This window comes from Macaca nemestrina, chromosome 11 (genome assembly GCF_043159975.1).
Source record: "Macaca nemestrina isolate mMacNem1 chromosome 11, mMacNem.hap1, whole genome shotgun sequence".
Lineage (NCBI taxonomy): Eukaryota > Metazoa > Chordata > Mammalia > Primates > Cercopithecidae > Macaca > Macaca nemestrina.
Window position 1 is genome coordinate 360,020 of NC_092135.1, and position 15,316 is coordinate 375,335.

General features: G+C 45.5%; 1 long non-coding RNA gene across 1 annotated transcript; it reads left to right on the top strand.

The window, feature by feature from the left end:
- Positions 1-8,242: 8,242 nt before the first annotated feature.
- On the top strand, positions 8,243-14,393 carry LOC105464158 (uncharacterized). Its single transcript, XR_011609631.1, has 3 exons — positions 8,243-8,945; positions 12,055-12,168; positions 14,203-14,393. It is a non-coding gene; the product is annotated as an uncharacterized lncRNA (long non-coding RNA).
- The last annotated feature ends 923 nt before the right edge of the window (positions 14,394-15,316 follow it).

Consider the following 15,316-nt stretch of genomic DNA (forward strand, 5'->3'; position numbering starts at 1 on the left):
AAGAACTAATAATATTGTTAAACGTGATTAATGTTAATAATTAATTTTAAGTGTGCATAATCATATATTTAAAATAATTATCCATAATTAATAAATGGATTCCTATTAATAGTATCATTGATAATTATTAAAATCGATCATTGATGTTTAATAATTAATTATATTATTACTCGTAATACTGCAGGGGGTGTACACCTACCTGTGATGCTGTTCCTAATATCCAGGGACGGAGAGCATGATTTTAGTTTTAATATCGCAGTAGGTGTACACTCACCACGTGACACTGATCCTAATATAAACGGGGGTAGAGTATGACATGACTCCAATCATAGCAATGAATGGACAGCCAGCCGGTGATACTGCTCCTAATATTCATGGAAAGTGCGTGTTATATTACTCCCAATGTCACAGGGAGGGTACAGCTCTTCTGCGATATTGTTCCTACTATCCGGATGGGGAGAGGATGATAATAATTCGCAGGCTGTGTTCACCCGCCCTGCGATATTGTTATTAATATCCTGGGAGGGAGAGGATGATATTACTCCCAATATTGCAGGGGTCATAAACACTCCTTTGATATTGTTCCTAATATCCAGGCGGGGAGAGGATGATATTCCTCCCTATATTGCAGAGGGTGTACACCCGTCTTTGATACTGTTCGTAATGTCTAGAGGGGGAAATGATATTACTCTCAGAATCGTAAACATGCTGTGTGTCCACCGTGGATCCTAATATCCAGGGAGGGAAATTACTCCCCAAGACGTGGGGGGTGTCCACCCCGCCTGTCACATTTTTTCTTATACCCAGGGAGGAGAGGATGATATCGCTACCAATATTGAAGAAGTGTACACGCCCCCTGTGATGTGGTTCCTAATATCCACGTTGGGAGAGGATGATATTACTCTCAATATCACAGGGGTTGTCCATCACGCCTGTGGTATTTTTCCTACTATCCAGAATAAGAGAGAATGATATTACTCCCAATAGTGCAGGGGGTGTCCCCCCCCATGTGGTATTGTTCTCAAGAGCTAAAGGAAGAGAAGATAATAGTATTCTTTGTACTGCAGGGGGTGTACAACCAACTGCAATATTGTGAGGCACCCCTTGTGAAAACAAGAAAGACTGGAATTTGATGAGACTCCAGTACCACCTGGGCAGCTCTGCCTTCCCCACAGTCTCTCCAGCTCCCTTTTCTGTCCCGTGGGTGTAGGAGAACAGCTCTCCACAGCAGGGTCCCACCCAGGGCTTCAGAGGACTTGATGGATTCACTCTTTCCTTCTGTTAGCAACACCAGGCACGGCTCTCTGCTGCGGATACTAACAAAACATTTTCTCTGTTTAATTTCTGAAAGGAATTTCTCTGGGATTTCCTGAACCATCAGGAGGGTCCCCGCATAAGAGATCATTTAAGCCACGGGGAGATCAGCTTACATGAATTTTTAAAAGAAACAACTAATCAGTTGCTGCATTTTCTGTTGTACTGTTACTCAGATCTGTTGATGAAGGTCTACTATCAGTTTTTAAGATAATTTACAGGGAAGAAAATCATTAATTAGATTAACTCATTCAGCTATGAAAGGATGTAGTTTATTTTTCAAATGTAATTAACTATTAATCATCTTTTAGTATATCTGAGTTACAGTATCCTCCATCAGAAAAAAAAGTGACTGGATTACACAGAAGTTTATATTCTCTATCACAGATCAATCAATATTAATCTTAGCTAAAATAATTTAACTTGTTTCTTAAAAACACATTTGCTTTTGTATGTAACAGCAGCTAAGTATTGAAAATCAAAGAGCAAATTATAAAACAGGATTAACCAAATATTAGGAAATTTTTACAGATGTTTGCTGCATCGATGGGGTAGGATATTTGCATCATCAATAAACTATTTTATTATTTCAAAGTAAATAATTTAGGTTAGAATATTTGTTATTGACATTTTAATCTTTTTTTTCAGATTATACATGTGACAGTTATTTTAAAAATGTTTAAATGTTCAAAGAAAAATTACTAGAAATAGAAAAACTAATGTGAAAAGTAACAGCCCTCAAGAATTCCATCTCCCAGAAATAACTACTGTTAATAATTAGGTAGTGTTGCTACCACATTTTTGCTATGAGTGTACCAAAGTGAGTTCGTAGGAAGGTACGTTGTGTTTTATAGCTAGCATTTTTTCATTAACAGCGTGTTTTTGGCATCTTTGTTCTGCCTTATTCTTTTTGTCAGCTGTTTGATATTCCATTTTATCAATATGTTATTATTTACCTAAGCAGTCCTTCATTGATGGATGAGTTGTAATGTTCCTGATGTAGAAAATTCCTAATTATTATGCTGAAATGAACATCTTTGTTCATTTGGGCACTTATGTAAATACTCTTAAAAAGTAAAGTTCTAAGACAAAAGATATCAATAAGGTTTTTTAAATTCTTTTCTTTTATTTTTTTATTTATTTTTTATGAGACAGGGTCTCACTCTGTCGCCCAGGCTAGAGTGCAGTGGTGCAGTCATGGCTTATGATAGCCTCGACCTCCTGGGCTCAAGCCATCCTCTTGCCTCAGCCTCCTGAGTAGCTGGGACCACAGGCGCGAGCCATCATATCCAGCCAAGATTATGTTTTTATTTTCATTCTTTTTTTATGTTTACTAGATGTTTATAATTATTTCATTAATTGCCTATTAATGTATTTTCTCCATTTATTTCAGTTTCATTTTTCCCACTGGTTCATTAGCCTTATTTGTGTACATATTGCTTTGTTATTTGTTCATAGGTTTTGATTTTTTTTTCCTCTGGCTTCACATTTGGAGTCATTCTGAAAAGAATCTTAGCTTTTCAAAATTAAAAATATAGGTATACATTTTCTCTGGTACTTCTATTTTTTCTTTTTCTTTTTCTTTTTTTTTTTTTATTTTTTTATTATTATTTTTTTTTTGAGACAAAGTCTCACTCTGTCACCCAGGCTGGAGTGCAGTAGCACAATCTCAGCTCACTGCAACCTCTGCCTCCTGGGTTCGAGCAGTTCTCTGCCTCAGCCTCCTGAGTAGCTGGGATTACAGGTGCCTGCCACCATGCTCGGCTAGTTTTTTTGTATTTTTAATAGAGGTGGGGTATCATCATGTTGGTCAGACTGGTCTTGAACTCCTGACCTTATGTTCCACTCGCCTCAGCCTCCCAAAGTGCTGGGATTACAGGCATGAGCCAACGTGCCCTACCTATTTTTTCTTTGTTTTCCATTTACGTCTTTGGATCCAACTGGAATTTATTTCATCTTGAGAGTAAGGTACAGAGTCTAGCTTTACTTCAAAAAAAATTAATAGTTATTATTCTGTGTAAACTTGGACAAACATAAAACCCCAGAAACAAATAAGAACACCTCATGGATTGAGTTAGGGATAATTGACATTTTTCACAATATTGAAGCTTATTCAGGGACACAGTGTCTCCCCATCTTCGTTCCTCAAGTACTCCCATCTACGTGGCACCTCCAGCCTCCCAGGTGGCTGCTCAGGTTGGAAGCCTCAGATTCCTCTCCTCTTTTCATACTCCATCCTTGTAACAGGTTTTAGAAATATGTTCCACAGTCCAGGCACGGTGGCTCATGCCTGTAATCCCAGCACTTTGGGAGGTCAAGGCAGGTGGATCACCTGAGGTCAGAAGTTCGAGACCAGCCTGGCCAACATGGTGAAACCCTGTCTCTAATAAAAATACAAAAACTAACTGGGCATGGTGGTGGGTTCCTGTAGTCCTGAGAATAGCTTGAACACGGAAGGCAGATGTTATAGTGAGCCGAGATTGTGCCACTGCTTTCCAGCCTGAATGACAGAGCAAGACTCCGTCTCAAAAAAAGAAAAAGAAAAAAAAAAAAAGAAATATGTTCCACATCTGCTTCTTCCTGTCCCTCCTGTGCCACCACCTGGCCACACCGCCTTGGTCCCTCCCTGGAATGTCGCTGGCACTGACTGGTCTGCCCACCGACTTCTGCGAGCCCTTCCCCTTGTCATAACACAGCAGCCAGACTGATCCTTCCCCAACATGTCATCCTCTCCTCAGAAGCCCTCAGATGGGTTCACGTCTTGGAACAGAAGCCAGCTGCTCTGCAGTGGCACACATACGCCGCTCTGCAGTGGGATATATATGCTGCTCTGCAGTGGCACACATATGCCGCTCTGCAGTGGGATATGTACGCTGCTCTGCAGTGACACACATACACCACTCTGCAGTGGCACACATATGCTGCTCTGCAGTGACACACATACACTGCTCTGCAGTGGGATATGTAGGCTGCTCTACAGTGGCACACACACGCCGCTCTGTAGTGGGATATATGCACTGCTCTGCAGTGACACACATACGCCGCTCTGCAGTGGGATATATACACTGCTCTGCAGTGGCACACATACGCCGCTCTGTAGTGGGATATATATGCCACTCTGCAGTGGGACATATATGCCGCTCTGCAGTGGGATATATATGCCGCTCTGCAGTGGGATATGTATGCTGCTCTACAGTGGCACACATATGCCGCTCTGCAGTGGGATATATACGCTGCTCTGCAGTGACACACATACACTGCTCTGCAGTGACATATGTACGCTGCTCTGCAGTGACACACATACACTGCTCTGCAGTGGGATATGTACGCTGCTCTGCAGTGACACATACACTGCTCTGCAGTGGGATATGTACGCTGCTCTGCAGTGACACACATATGCCGCTCTGCAGTGGGATATGTACGCTGCTCTGCAGTGACACATACACTGCTCTGCAGTGGGATATGTACGCTGCTCTGCAGTGACACACATATGCCGCTCTGCAGTGGGATATGTACGCTGCTCTGCAGTGACACATACACTGCTCTGCAGTGGGATATGTACGCTGCTCTGCAGTGACACACATACACTGCTCTGCAGTGGGATATATACGCTGCTCTGCAGTGGCACACATATACCACTCTGTAGTGGAATACATACACTGCTCTGCAGTGGCACACATATGCTGCGTGTGGGTCTGCCCTGTGGGGACATCACCCGTGCAGGCACATGTGTGTGCCTCCCGTGTTCTGCCCAGCACACTCCCTGGTGCACTCCAGGCTCTCACACCTCTGAGTGAAGGGAAGGCCAGCACATTTCTTCCATAGTTAACATCTAGCTACTTGAGTTGTTTGTTTTGTGCTTTTAAGAATTGTAGGTAGCGGGCCGGGTGCAGTGGCTAACACCTGTAATCCCAGCACTTTGGGAGGCCAAGGCAGGTGGTTCACCTGAGGTCAGGAGTTCGAGACCAGTGTGGCCAAATGTGGTGAAACCCCGTCTCTAATAAAAATACAAAAAAATTAGCCAGACATGGTGGTGGGTGCCTGTAATCCCAGCTACTCAGGAGGCTGAAGCTGGAGAATCACTTGAACCTGGGAGGCAGAGGTTGCAGTGAGCTGAGATCACACCAGCGCACTCCAGCCTGGGCAAAAAGAGTAAGACTCTGTCTCAAAAAAAAAAAGAAAAAAGAATTGTAGGTAGTTACAGATTTTTTAATTTGTCAACTATCAATTCACTGACTTTGTTTCTCATAGGTTTCAGTTCACTGACTTGGATTTTTAAGTTATGTGGTTATATCAGCTTCAAATAATGTAATTTTTATGCTTGTAAAAATATGTATGTGCTTAGCAATTAAATGATTATGTGATTTTTTTTTTAGTTGTATTGTTTTTTAGTGTTTAAGTAACTATTTCCTAGTTAAATTTCCAATTGTTTGGAATCCTTTTTTTCTTATTTATCTCCAGTTTTGTGCACAGAAGGTGGGTGTGGCATTTGTGATCTATTATTGTTAATGGCCTCCATTTAAAATCATTTTATTGGCTGTGATTTCCTTGCCATGTTAAACCTATTTTAATGAAGCGTTTGCTTTTCTAGCTGCAAAAAATTGTTTGAAGAAAGATAATGAGAAATGGGGACTCTAATTGGCCTACAGTTCGATAGAAGAAAACTAAGTCTACCCAAACACGATAGTAGCCACTGTTTTCTCTAAACTAGGAAAAAGCAGCAGTAGAATTGTTGATTAGTCTTGAAGAAGGCTATAGTTCTCCCTGCCATCCGGTTTTTCAGCCTAAAAAACAGGTATGCCGAATGCAGGGTGCTGGGAGGGGTGTGTACGTCTCTGAAACCACCTGTCTTTTGCAGAGATGCTGGAAGGGTGCAGTTTGCCTGCTGAGTTAGACTTTGCCTGCTGAGTTAGACTTTGAGTTGGGCAGATCCAGATTTCTAGCCAGCGTGGTGCTTGCTGTGGCCTTGGCCTGGTTGCTCAGTCTTCTGAGCCTCAAGTTCCGTGTCTCGCAGTTGAAAGTAATGCAGTGCTGATGGCACTGAGGTTTTTAGTGTTAAATGGATGAGCACTGGGAAGTGTTTTTGCTGAATCCCCTGGCAGGCTTTTATTGCTGTAGGCAGTAACGCAGAGCTGGGAGCAGTTTTTATTTGTCAGTGGTGAGTAATGTCAGTTTTTCTTCTCCTACATGGACTAGCTTTTGTTAACTTACTGAAACAAACAATTTTTTAAGCATTTCTGCCAGGAAGTTCCAATTTGGCAATCAGTAAAGTTGCTTTATTCTACTTACGGGAGGATACAAGGGTAGTGCAAGGGGATGAAAAAGACAGTCCCCAAGAATATAAGCATCATGACAGCTGTGCAGGTGAATATTCATAAATGAGACTACCTTTAAAAGGAAGCTGTAAAATCAACATACAGCGGGTCAGGAGAGATTTGCAAAGGCGCTTTAAAGAAATGGTGCCTTGAGGGCCGGGCGCGGTGGCTCAAGCCTGTAATCCCAGCACTTTGGGAGGCTGAGACGGGCGGATCACGAGGTCAGGAGATCGAGACCATCCTGGCTAACACAGTGAAACCCCGTCTCTACTAAAAAATACAAAAAACTAGCCGGGCGACGTGGCGGGCGCCTGTAGTCCCAGCTACTCGGGAGGCTGAGGCAGGAGAATGGCGGGAACCCGGGAGGCGGAGCTTGCAGTGAGCTGAGATCCGGCCACTGCACTCCAGCCTGGGCGGCAGAGCGAGACTCCGTCTCAAAAAATAAATAAATAAAAAATAAAGAAATGGTGCCTTGAGAAGTCGGAGGCCTCCCTTAAGGAAAATACTGTCAGAAGGGGGTTGTCAGCAGTGAAGTTGGGAAAACAGCCTCCTGGAGGTGTGGCTTGGAGGCAGAGCATCGGGCTGCACTGGTCGGATGCCATTCCTGGTTGGCGCCGCAGACCAGCTTTACCAGTGGGGATGGCCGTGCTTTCCAAGCGCAAGCCCTTAGGAAGGTAGAGGTGGGCAGGTAGGGAGGAGGGAAGATTTAGGAAGGAAGAGGAGCTTCAAGAAGGCAGCCTTTGTCTTCCAACCAGAGCTGCTGAGGCTCCAGACCATCCTCTCCTGCGCCCCACGGTGGCTATTTGGGTCCTTACCACTTCCTGTCCCCCTCCTGGCATCTCACAGGTATTCAGGCAGCTTTGCATCCTGGGCTTCGGTTATTCCTGCTGTTGAGACCACTCACGCTCCGTGGTGTCAGCAGCCACCGTTTGACTTGCTCATGTGCTAGTGGGTTAGAAATGGGGAGCATCTGCCGAGGGATCTGTTCTGTGGCCTGGCCTGGGTGTGGACAGCTGTGGTCCCCCAGGGCTTCGTGGATGTTGCGTCTGAGAAGACTGGAAGTTGGCCAGAGGCCTCATGGGGGTCCTGCAGGGGTCAAGGTGACAGCGGCTGCACCCCGACTGCGGCCTGAACTGGAGAGGCACCTGCGCCTCTGACATGGCTTTGCATAACGTGCAGCATCTTCACACCTGCTGTGTTCTGCTGGTTCCAGGCCAGTCACCAGAGCTCGTGCAGATTTGGTGGGGTCCTCCCTCTCAATGGCAGATGTCGAAAGAACCTGTGGATATGGTCATAGCCACCCCCGACGTTCACTCCCTACCAATCCCCTGGCAGTTTCCCCAGCCTTCCCCCATCTGTACTGAAGAACTGACACCCACCATCTGGTTTTAAAATGTTTAGAATTTGTAATAATTTTATAGATACGTATTTTCTAGAGAGTGACATAACATCCATAACAATCTAAAAACAGATTTTCTAGGAAGTTACTGTGAAATCTACAAAAGCAATAAAACATTTCATCCAGGTGCTGAGCTTTGAGGAGAGTATCAGGGTTTGGGCTCTGCTGCCTTTCCCCGAAGAACTCATTTGGGAAGCAGTCAGGTATGTGGCATCCTGGGGCCTGGCTGACCTCAAGCTTGTCTGGTACTGTTAGTTTCAGCAGCATTTCTTCTTTAGCGAGGCTGTTGGAAGATAAAAGGGGAAGGAGGAATTTCTGGGCCTTGGTGGCTGTGAGGAGCTGCAAGTGATGCTGAATGCGATCTTCCAGCTGGCCTGGGGCCCTGGTGGAGACTGAACATGGAACGAGAGGCAGGTTTTGTGGGTAGACAATGGCGTCCATGAGAACTACTGAGTAGGCAGAAAGAAAGATGGGTCTGAAGCTCAGGAGAGAAGTGGGGATGGAGGCATGCATTCTGGAATCGTAGACAACAGCAGACATACTTGTTCAGCAGGAGGAATATGCAGGTGGTTCATTGTCTCGTCATCAGTTATCATTGGACTTTGCTTTTGGCATAGGGCATCGTTTCTTTCTCCACTGTCCCGTGATGGTGGCTTTTTACATTTTATATTTGGGGAAACTAAGATTCACAGTCAGGTTGCTGCTCAGTGAACCATTAAACATTATTGCGCATGGGCACTACTGTGGGTATTTTAATTGTCACGTATCTTTAAATATTTTCTATTTTTCAGATTAGAAGATAATTCTGAAACAAATGCCAGCCACTCTTTAATTACAAAAATGACGGATGAGCTGTATCACCATGTGCCTGAGAATCATTGTGTTTTAAAGGACTTGGATCATCTTCCTACTGAGACGTAAGTTCCAGGACATCCTGACAACTGCTGAAACATTGATTCTGCAGATTAGCATAGCAAACTTAGACATTTTCTATGTTTTAGATTTTATAAAGTAGTCTTAGAATCCCACTGTTACTGCTCCAAGAGGAATTATGAGATCAGTTTTGACAATCTCTGTGCAAGCGTGGCACATCTGATGAGGCTGTGAATGTCACATTCTGTTTGCCACAATTCAGTGTATTTAATTAACACCTGCCACATGTCACGGTTGTCCCTGCAGACCCACCAGTGATATGCAGCTAGCCCTGGCTCCCAGAAAGCCGCAGCCTTGCAGGTACAGAAGGAGAGTGAGGTACAGGTGAGGATCACAATGCCTGCTCCAAGTCTGGCTCTGTTTGCAGGTGGCCCCAGCTGCTCCGTGAGCTCTGCAGCACACCCTTTCCTACCCTCTTCTGCCCCAGGATTGTGCTGGAAGTGCTGGTTGTGCTCCAAAGCATCGGCAAGTAGTGTCACCATGAGTCTGGCCAGGTCACCATTGCCTCGGAGCTGAGACACAGGCAGTGGGTGGCGAGGACGCTGCAGTCTCGCCAGTGGCAGAACTACCTGCGTATATGGAGTAGGTGTGCACTCACTTTCCTGTTTTGGAGGGGCACTGTGGGGCAGGAAGTTGTCACAGATGCAGTTCCAGTCCCCACTGAAGACACACACAGTAGGCACCTCACTGAACCCATCGACAGGTGTTGATATACTTGGAGTTCACAACTGATAGTATGAACCCAACGTATCTGAGACAGGTCTCAATCCTTTTAGAAAGTTTACTTTCCCAGGGTTAAGGACGTGCTGTGACAGCCTCAGGAGATCCTGACAGCATGTGCCCCAGGTACTTGGGGCGCAGCTTGCTTTTACACATTTTTATACATTTTAAGGAGACATAAGACATCAGTCAGTAGGTGTGAGGTGTACATTGGTTCCATCTGGAAAGGCAGGAAAACACAAAGGTGGGGGCCTTCCAGGTTCTAGGTGGACAAGAGACAAAGGATTGCATTGTTTTGAGTCTTTCATAAGCCTTTCGGTGAATACATAATTGACTTGTGAATGGGGGTAGAGGAATAGTGACTTACACCTTAGTGTGGCTCAGTGAAGCTGCATTTTACACAGGGCAGAGGAAGCAACCATATAGGTATTTGTGTCAGGTGAGCTGAGGGATGATGCCCTGTCCCACCCCTGGGAAGATCAGCTGGCAACTGCATTGCCAGGGTGAAATTCAGCAGAAGTCTTTCCGGGTAGAGATCTTGAGGCCCACGAGGCATTTCCTTGTGGACAAACTGTGAGGGAGGTCTGTATGTAGCTTTTTTCTCTTGTAGCCACCTTATTTAGGAATAAAATGGGAGGCAGGTTTGCCTGAGGCAGTTCCCAGCTTGACTTTTCCCTTTGGTTTAGTGAGTTTGGGGTACTGAGATTTATTTTCCTTGTACAGTGGAAACAAAAGTTAAGTTCCCACAGCATGATTCTGGTCATAAAAATATTACCAAACTTCTAAAGAAAGACCCAAAGCACTTACAGTGTTAAACATTGAGACACATGTGAGCTCTATGGACATTTAAGAAAGATGAATAGAAACAAGTGAGAACTACTCAGTGTTTGGCGAGGCAGTGAGTGACGGCAGTCCTGTGGTGGTTAAATGAGGCAGTAAATGTTTGCAGAGCGAGACCTCCCCAGGCCCCCCCTTCCCCCCACCCACAGCTCCAGCACCAACAGGAACAAATGTGTGGGTCACTGAGCACTTTTGTACCGACACGCACCGTCGAGCACTTGTATGATGATGGTAGACTTTACAAGTTCTTATAATTTGTATTCATTCATTCATTCATTCATTCACTCATTTTCCAACCTGCTCATTCCAATTCAGAGTTGTGGGTGGCTGGAGCCTATCCCGGCAGTTCCGGGTACAAGGCAGGACCCACCCTGGACAGGACGTGGTTCCTTCGCAGGGCCAGTCACACACCCACACTCACTCTGGGACCATGGAGATGCACCAGTTCACCTAATGTGCACGGCTGTGGGATGTGGGAGGAAACTAGAGGACGGGAGAAAACCCATGCAGAATGTGCTTCTCCACACAGACCGTGGCCTTCACGGTGTATCGATTTCTTTTCTCACTGATGTTGTGATGAAACGGTGTTGAATGAAATGATGTTATCTGAGGACTGTGAGGACTCCCCATGCTGATTTTCATAGAAAGTTATAGTACATACTATTTTAAATAGTGTTTGTAATTTGGCCTATGGAAATGTGGGTTCTATCTACCTAAATGAATATTTGGATTTAAAGTATAACAGCAGATTAACTGGATTTGGATTTAAAATATAACAGCAGATTAACTTAATAGCAGATTAACAGCATTATGGTTCCTTCACTTACAGTGTATATTTTAGAATGTGCTACATCCTTAAAAAATGACCATTTTGGATACATTTCTAGAACTTTTGGGTTGAGTGGTATCTGTGTTTTTAAAGCTTTAAATAGATATCACTGGATTCCCCTCCAGAAGGGTACTACTCAATTTACACTCTTACCAGCAGTTTATAAGACAAGATCATTCTCTTATTACCACTCTCCAAAACCAGAATATTTTTAAATGTCTCAACTAGTTTCATGGGAAAAATAAGATCTTACTTTAGTTGGGATTTCTTTAATCTGGTGGCATTGAGCCTGCTTTCATATTGAGGCCATTTGTTTTCCTCTGGTGAGAGTCCCTCCCTAGATGTCAGAGGGCAGGGAGCAGGGGGGCTGCTGGGCGCAGACTGGGCCTGCCTGGTGCCCCGTGAGTGTGCAGAGCCCCTGGCAGCCCTGACATAGACCGTCAGATGTCTGAGAGTCTCAGACGATGACTGATGAGCAAGGAATGCGGACGTGCAGGATGGGCCGGGAGCAAGGGCTACACTGGGCACTCCCGCCAGCCACGGGCCTGGGGGCTGGAAGCAGGCATTGGGCTCTGAGGATTAGGAAAATTAGTTTTTGAGAAATTGGGACTTAAGGATGTTGATGAGGTGAAACATCTTTTTCCTGATGAAGGTGGAAAATACCAACGTTCCTCACGTTTGAATTTCCTTTCATCTGTTTTTAGTATCAGACTACTGTCCCCTGTGCTCAGCCTGATCCTGTTCCTCATTACGCTGGAGTTGGTCAACGTTCATGCTGTTCATGGGAAGAATGCGCATGAGTATCAGCAGTACCTACAGTGAGTATGTTCCACTTCTCTGTAGTCGCATTGCATCGTGGGCCAGATTGGGGGTGAGCCTGTAGGAGTGAGACTGGGGCAGCATGAGGGCCACCATCTCCTTAGTGGCCCCACCGCCATCTCAGGCAAGGGTCTGACATCTGGCCTGCAAGAAGAACTCCCACATCCAAATGTCTCAAAACCACATTTTGTTTGTTTGTTTGTTTTTCGGAGACAGAGTCTTGTTCTGTTGCCCAGGCTGGAGTGCAGTGGCATAATCACGGCTCACTGCAGCATCGACCTCCCAGGCTCAGGTGATCCCCCCACCCCAGCCCCCTGAGTAGCTGGGAACACAGCCATGCCACTGTACCTGGCTAATTTTTGAATGATTTTGTAGAGATGAAGTCTCACTGTGTTGCCCTTCAGGGATCATCCCACCTTGGCCTCCCAAAGTGCTGGGATTAGAGGTGTAAAAGCCACTGTGCCCAGCCAAAAACCAAATTCGCGTATGTAACTAATAGTTTCAAATTCGGGAAGTCCACTTTTAAGACCATCCCTATCTGGGAGTCTGAAGTAGTGTGACACTTGTGTGACCCACTTTACATCCAGAGATTCCAAACCAAGGAGGCTTCTGGGCAGCGGTGACACAAGCTGTCATCTGGGCTTGAGTGCAGCTCCAGCTCCAGCCTCCCTTGGCTGCCAGGAAGTTCTGGATATCTTGTTGGTTTTAAGCCAGAGTTTTGCAGGTGCCAGGCACCTCCGTACACATTTCAGTGAACATGAAAATACAACTGGGGTGTCTTGTGGAAAGAAGCATAGACTCCTGCTGAGAGTGAGGGGAGCAAATGTGCAGACTGTTAGCAGCTGAGGACTCCAGCTCAGTGTGCCCCATGCTTGGCACTGCTGGTATTGTGGGGCTGGTGCAGGACTGCCCTGCTCATTGTAGGACATTCAGTAGCAGCCCTGCCTCTACCCACAAAATACCAATGGCACCCCTACCCTCCGCATGACAGTCAAAAGTGCCCTAGACATTGCCAGATATCCCCTGGGGGACAAAATCACCCAGTAGAGAACCCTCCTCTAGACAAAGTGTTCTGTGGCTTTTCGTTATATTATCCTTTTAGCTCCTCTTTAACTTTGAATATTTTCAAGATAAAATGTTGGTGAAAACTACCTGGCAAACGTAGAAAAAGTAAAGATGACATTTGTTGTCATCAGTCAGAGTGACCCCGCTGTTAACATTTTGACAAATATCTTAAGTAAAATCTCTTTAACAGCAACAGCTGTCTCTGGCACATGTCTCCTCTGAGCCGGCCCCTCCATCGTGGGGGATGGAAGCTGGATGTGTGAGGAGGGGGAGGGCACGTTGCCTGCTTGTCATTGCAGCCGACCCCTGGACAACGCAGGTTAAAAGGTCTGCTTGTCATTGCAGCCGACCCCTGAACAATGCAGGGGTGCACTGCCCAGGTCCACTTGTCCAGGGAGCTTTTTCAGTAAATACAGTTGGTCCTCTGTATCAGCAGGCTCTGCATCCCATGCAAACACAGGATGAAATTGCAGTGGTCTTGGTTGCAAACATCAATGTGGGGAAAAAAACAAAACACAAAAATCTCATTGCGAAACCTGCATGTTCAGGGGGCCGATTTTTTCACGCTGAACTTGAGTATGCTTGGATTTTGGTATCCAATGGATGACTGTGTGTTGTGTGTTTATTTTGTATTGTGTGTTTATTATGTGTTAAGTGTCAGTTTGGTGCAGATGACCCTTAAGTTCCTTCCTGGAATGACGGCTGTCATGTCCGGGCTGGAGAAGAATGTCTGAAAAGGTGCTCGTGTTGGAGCCTGTCCAAGTGTCCAGTAGCATTTACATTTCAGTATTTTTCTCTTTCCTCTAATTTGTATTCTCTTATTTTTGTTTTATATGGATTTATTTTTCTTGAATCCTCAGACATAAATCAAGTGCAGTTGAGGAATAATTCCAAGAATGAAGAGAAGACATTTAATTCATTGTTTCATTTTATAATGGAATGGATAAAGAAATTAATTTTTTTTATAGGTTTGTGAAGTCAATCTTGCAGTACACTGAGAACCTGGTGGCTTACACCAGTTATGAAAAGAACAAGTGGAATGAAACTATCAATCTTACACATACAGCTTTGTTGAAAATTTGGACTTTTAGTGAGAAGAAACAAATGTTAATACATTCAGCCAAGAAATCCACAAGTAAAGTACTCATGAAAACCTATAAGTCAGGATGTCTTTAATTTTAACAGATTTTAACAGCGTGCAAATTGAAAACCCAAAGGTAAGGTGGAGTTGAGGGTCTGCTTGACCAGGGTCCAGGTTCTGTTTCTCTGCAGTGTTCTGATCTACCCTTTCCGAGTGGTCAATGTGAGTCTCAGTCTGGCTTCCTTTGTGGTAACCAAATGGCTGCTGTAGTTTTTGGATCCATCTCTCCATAACACACTGTCCAGAGGAAGAAGGGGGAGCTACTTTCACCCGACTGTTACTCAGAAAGGTGTAGTTCCATTGTTACTGGCCACATGCCTACTCTTGAGAACGATTGCTGTGGCTGGGACCTTCCCCTGCATTCACCGGCCAGGCCTCGGGAGACATTGACTCCTAGACTAGCCTTCAGGGCAGGGAGGGTGAGGCCCTGGGACTAAGGAGAGGACCGATAAATTTAAGCTTCCCAGGTCAGTGCTGGAGACCAGCTCCTGAAAGGGGAGGTGGGCAGGCATGGGTGCTGGACAGCAGGCCTCCTGGCCAGCGTTTGGCAAAACTAGCAGATGCCCTTCCCTGTTTTTAGATGTGGGGGTTTCACATCCCAGGGTCTGGGAGAGCTGGGGGAAAGATTAGGGAAGCTGCTATTCACAGGCCCTGCTTGACGAACCCAAGTCTCTAACTCGAGGGTTCCTGCAGCTGCTGCAGCTCTCGAGGGTGCCTGAGAGCCCCCACTGTCTGAGTTGGCAGCTGCAAAGCTGGGGCTCTCCGGAAGCCTCTGGGCGGCCACCCTGACCTCATGTCTGCTTGGGCATGGGCCACCCTGCCCCACCCTCCGTGAATCACTGCTTCTCTTTTTCCACCTTCCAAACATTGACAGGGTGCAGCTGGCAGCCATCGAAGGACTGGCATTCTGAGGCTGCTTCAGCTGAGGAGACCTGGGGGCC